Source organism: Cervus elaphus, chromosome 3 (genome assembly GCF_910594005.1).
Source record: "Cervus elaphus chromosome 3, mCerEla1.1, whole genome shotgun sequence".
NCBI lineage: Eukaryota > Metazoa > Chordata > Mammalia > Artiodactyla > Cervidae > Cervus > Cervus elaphus.
In genome coordinates this window covers 28,629,037-28,635,124 of record NC_057817.1, presented here as the reverse complement: position 1 = coordinate 28,635,124, position 6,088 = coordinate 28,629,037, and positions in this window count along the sequence as shown.

The window sequence follows — 6,088 nt, the reverse complement described above, 5'->3', positions numbered from 1 at the left end:
AGCGGACAGGACATCAGGGCTCCGAAGATAAGAAGGAGGCCGAGGGGACCTTGCCCCGCGTCCGTCGGCCTCTCCCGCGGCGTGAAGCGGGGTCAGTAGACCTTCGACCACGGGTCCCGGGACCGCGGCAGGTCCGCCCAGGGGTTCAGCCATTTTCTCTTTAGGTCGCGGCGGGGAAGGGGCGAGGCCCCTGCGATCTCCGGCGTTCGCTTCCCGCCCCCCGCTCCCGGCGCCCTCCTCTCGCTCTTCCTTTGAAGAATGCGGCTCCGTCTGGAACCCGCGTCCAGGCCCTCCCGGCCTCTCGCAGACCCACCCGGCGCCCCGCACGCCAAATACTGGCCGCAGCGCCTGCTCCCAGACTGGCCCTCGAGCCGCCCGGAGCCGGGGGAAAGCGGGGCGCCCGTGTGACCCCTGACCTGGCCCGCTCCCCACCTTACCGGCTCCGCAACCACCTGACAATCGGTCCCCGCGCCAGCGGCTCCATATCCCTGGAGCCAGCGCCACGCCAGCCTACCCCCTACACGCCCTGTGGCTGACCCACAGGATCGCAGCAGCATATTCCTATGGGTTGGACTCTCCATATTCGCCGTGGGGCCAACGCGCGTGGCAGGCTGACTACGGATCCCGAGTCTCCGCCCACTCCAGGGCTGACTGGGGACGGGGCCACGGAGGCCTGGGCGGGAGCTGTCTGCGGAGCTAGTGCTGGAGCAGGTCCAACCCACATTGTGTTCTGGAGTCTCCCACCCCGCTAGCAACCTGCAGACGAGTAGTTCGCCGTGACCTCACGTCCCTGGAAGACAAGATCATTTCTTCTGAGACACGGCTCTGAGAGAGTTCCAACTCCACCCTGCAAAGTATAGCCGCCTCTCGCCCCCAGAGCCACATCACAGTAACTGCGGCCCCACCAAGAGCGCCCCACACCTGGGAGGGACCGCGAAGCATCAGCAAGTGCAGCCGGTTCGGCGGCGTCAGGTGCCCTACTCCCAAGTCTCGCAATAAATTGTTTTCCGCTCTCCTACTCAGCTGCCTCGCTTCTTCTCCCAAACTTTATTTTCCACCTACCCAAAAGCAGTCCCGCTCCATTCCCAGTTTCAATCACACATTCCAGAGTCTTTCTCTGAAGATGACGACCAGGCTAGTGATGCTTCAGAAGGGAGAAAATAGTCTGACTAACCACTCTAATTTTCTACAATGTCGTTTACAGCTACCAGAAACATTCTTAGACCCCTCTCTCTCCCGGCCCCCACATCGTCCCATAACCGCTTTCCTTAAAGGTAACCAAGCTTATCTAAACAAATCATAGACCTAGAGAAGAAAAGCATAAAACCCTCCAACATCCTTCTTCGTGTAAAAACTGCTAGGAGAAATTTTTATTAGTTGATAAAGGAGTCCAAGAGAAGAGTAAAAAAGAGTAAACTGCAAAAAGCAAAATCCAAATAAAGTACAAAGGACAGGCAAATTCAGGGACCCAAAAAACTGGTCTGATGATGATCAGTCATCTGATACAGGCGGGTTTCCATATAGAATTTCTCCTAGAGAGAAAAGAAAATGCACAAATTAATTCTGAGAATCTCTCTGCAACACATATAGGGAGTTTCAGAAAGGCTTAATGAAGTCCCTCCAGGACAGAACCTTTCCTTTGGGAATTTCTACTGCAACTAGAAAATAAAATGGCTGAAGGCATCCTTTTCATGTTCCATGTCTGCTCTGGTGGGTAGATTCCCTGGGTTGTTGTATATTTACTTTCTGGCTACTTACTTAGCTCACACTGTGGGGCTGCCTCCTTCTTACTCTGCTTCTTCATTGTGCAGGCTCGGTCTGACTTTCTCCACTGCTGCCCCTGTTTCTTGCCTCTATATATGCAGTGGAGTGCACCTTCTCTTGGTTAGACAATGCCTCTTATGCTTCTCTGGGCAACACATTGTTAAAGATACCAGAGGAAATTTCAAGAAGCAAATAACACTCTTAGAAGCATAATCAAATCTCATCTTTGACCTGCCCTGAAAAGAAAAATTTCATATATCTGCCACTCCTGGATATTAAGGAACAATTAATTGCGTTTGAAAACTTTTATTCTAAGATTTTACCTCTGTCTCATTTTGCAGGAGCTAGAGTCACAGAACAGCATAGCATCACAAGACGAAGATGTCTTTATTCCAGGACTAGAAGTCATCCCACTACAATCTGATCTATCTCTTTTCTCCTTGTTCTACAGCAGACAAATTTCCTAAGGCAAACCTGCCTTAGATTGGGTTGGGCTCAATGTATCTGCCTTCATGGGAAAATAGAAGAAAAAAAGAAGAAGTATGAAATCACCCAAGAACAAACCTGTTTAAGGAAAAGACCCTGTTTTAGTTTAGGACTTCCAAATAGGAATGCATTTTACAAGGAGACTCTACCATAGCACCCCTGTCGCCTTTACTCAGGAATTGCTCCCAACATACACACTCCAGTCTTGCCTACTGGGTCCCTACTATTCACTGATAGTAACTGACAACATTAATGGAATTCTTATTATGCATCAAACACCATATGTAAAATGTTATAAACAGGGATTAATCCTCACAGTAAATTTGTGAGGCAAGAACTATAATCTTAATTTTGTATATTAGGAACCTATGTCTGAGGGAGATCAAGAACTTTGCCTAAAGACCCACAACAAGTTAGTGATAGAGCCAGGGTTTGAATAAAGAGTTGTTAGATCCAAGAGCCAGTACCCCACTACCATACCATAGTGCCTCCATCTAAAACAATTTCCTTCCATTCAGATCTCCAGCTTGGAAATGATCCTCTTTTATAAAATCCTATTCATGTAAATTCACTGAGTATTTCACATTACCACAATAGCCAACTGATTTCTGTATAGAAGCTAATATGTATCTGTATCGTATGTGCTTTTTATTTGAATAGGAGACTTCTCCTTCCATACTCACCTCCCATCCACTCTCTCAATATTCTTTTTCAAGCTTTTGTTTTCCCTGAACTGCCTGAAATTAACTCTTCCTGTTTGTATTTGCTCAGAAGCTCAGTCCTGTCTGACTTTTTGCAACCCCATGGACTATATATAGACCACGAAGCTCCACTGGTCTATGGGATTTTCCAGACAAGAATACAAAGAGGGTTGCTATTTCTCCTCCAAGGGATCTTCCCAACCTAGGGATCTAACCCGCATCTCCTATGTCTCCTGCATTGGCAGGCGGATTCTTTACTAAAGAGCCACCTAAGAAGCTCCCCTAACTTCTCCCATCCCTCCCTTTTTGTTGGAGGACAGAAGGAATAAAAAGTGCCCATCAAAATGAAACGGCATCTTGAGACAGAAAAGAAAGACAGGCAGCTCCATATAATCATGTTTCAGTTTACTATCAGCATTACTGTGAACAAAGCTAGTGAAGGTGATGGAATTCCACCTGAACTATTTCAAATCCTAAAATTTGATGCTGTTAAACTTCGGCACTCAATATGCCAGCAAATTTGGAAAACTCAGCAGTGGCCACAGGATGGGAAAAGGTCAGTTTTTATTCCAGTCCCAAAGAAGGACAATGCCAAAGAGTGTTCAAATTGCCGCACAATTGCGTGCATTTCACATACTAGCAAGGTAATGCTCAAAATCCTTCAAGCTAGGCTTCAACAGTATGTGAACGAAGACTTCCAGATGTACAAGCTGTATTTAGAAAAGGCAGAGGAACATAGAAATTAAATTGCCAACATCCATTGATCGTAGAGAAAGCAAGGGAATTCCAAAAAAAAAAGTACTTCTGCTTCATTGACTACACTAAAACCTTTGATTGTGCAGATCACAACAAACTGTGGAAAATTCTTCAAGTGATGGGAATACCGGACCACCTTTCCTGCCTCCTTCGAAATCTGCATGCAGGTCAAGAAGCAATAGTTAGAACCGGACATGGAACAACAGACTAGTTCCAAATTGGGAAAGGAGTACATCAAGGCTGTATATTGTCACCCTGCTTCTTTAACGTATATGCAGGCTATATCATGCAAAATGCCCAGCAGATGAAGCTCAAGCTGGAATCAAAATTTCCAGGGGAAATATCAATAACCTCAAATGTGCAGATGACACCACCTTAATGGCAGAAAGTGAAGAGAAACAAAATAGCCTCTTGATGAAGCTGAAAGAGGACAGTGAAAGACCTGGCTTAAACCCAACATTCAAAAAACTAACATCATGACATCCTGTCCCATCACTTTATGGCACGTAGATGGGGGAAATGTGGAAACAATGACAGAGTTTACTTTCCTGGGCTCCAAATTCACTATGAACAGTGACTGCAGCCATGAAATTAAAAGATGCTTGCTCCTTGGAAAAAAAAGCTTTGATGAACTGAGACACCATATTAAAAGGCAGAGACATCACTTTGCTGACAAAAATCCATATGGTCAAAGCTATGGTTTTTCCAGTAGTCATGTATGGATGTGACAGCTGCACCATAAAAAAGGGTGAGAGCCTAACAATTGATGCTTTAGAACTATGGTGCCGAAGAAGACCCTTGAGAGTCCCTTGGACAGCAAGGATATCAAACCAGTCAATCCTAAAGGAAATCAACCGCTCAATATTTATTGGAAAGACTGATCTGATGCTGAAGCTGGAGCTCCAATACTCTGGCCACCTGATGGGAACAGCCGACTCTTTGGAAAAGACTCTGATGCTGGGAAAGATTGAGGGCAGGAGGAGAAGGGAACAATAGAGGATAAAATGGTTGGACATGAGTTTGAGCAAACTCCAGGAGATAATGAAGGACAGGGAAGCCTGGCATGCTGCAATTCATGAGGTTGCAAAGAATTAGACACTACTGAGTGGCTGAAAAACAACTTACAGAGTGAAATTGGGCAATGGTCCAGAAGCATGGGTGACTGAATTCCACACCATCCAGGAGCCATTGGGACAATTATATTGTTAAAGCAGGGTATTAGGTTAGGTGCTCAAAATAGGACCTGTGTTCCTAAGTCTAGACTTATGAGGAGTAACTACTTTCCTGGAATACATCAGCAAAAGGTTGCCATTGTTTGAGGATCAGCAGAGCATAAGGGCTACAAGACCTTAAGGATTATTAAATGATACTTATTAACTACAAAGCTCTTGGCAACAGAGAAGTGATTCAATGAACAGTACAGTCCTAGGTCCTGTCAGTGGAAAAACAAGAGGACCCCCTAGGGGCCCAAGATAGCATCAGTTATGCTAACAGTCATACACCTTCCTTACCTGAGAAACTCATTATTGTTGTTGTTTTTATTGTTATGACTGTTAGTTCCATTACAATATCCATCTCTGTTGAAGCATTCCGGGACTCCTTCCTCCAGGCAGCATTATACATTCTGCCTGTTACCCAAACACTTCTTACTCTACCCTAGCACTAAATCATTCTGAATATACTTATTGAAAATCAACTACATACCAGGCAGAAGATGGGTGGTATAGATACAACACAAATAAGATAAGCAGAATACTTTCGTGGGTTAATGTTTTTGTGCTTTCTTCTTCCACTAAAATGTGAGCTTCTCAAAAGCGGCAGGTATCTTTGTATACCTGTGAAACAGAGCAGGAGCCTTAGGTCCTTGATCCCTACCTCCTACCCAATGTCTTCTCCCTGCCTTTTGTCTGCAGAGAACTTTAGTCAAAGAATAAGCTTAATCTGAGAAGTGAGAAATGTGAAAACAAAGGAAAACAGTCAAAGGACGCCTAATAATAATAATGTAGTCATTAAGCATAGTGAAGGACTTTTAATTCCTTCTCAAGGACTATAGATAATATTCTGAGCCATATCCTGTGAGCTGTCTTATAGATAGCGAAACTCCAGGTGGAGAATTTAACTACATGACGACCAGGCTGTACCCACAACATGAGCTGCCACAATTCCGAGAATTGGCCTTAAAGAAATGGGAACAAACAGACCCCAGAACTGAAGATTAACTATACCTAAAACAATCAAGAGATGCTGGTCAGACTACCAAATGACCAAGTTGAAGATGACTGTCAGAGAGAACTGTGATGTTTCTGTATGTAGTCCCCTCTTTCTGTCTATAAAATCTCTTACCTATGGGGGTTGGGGGGTCAACCTTTGGACAGACGAAT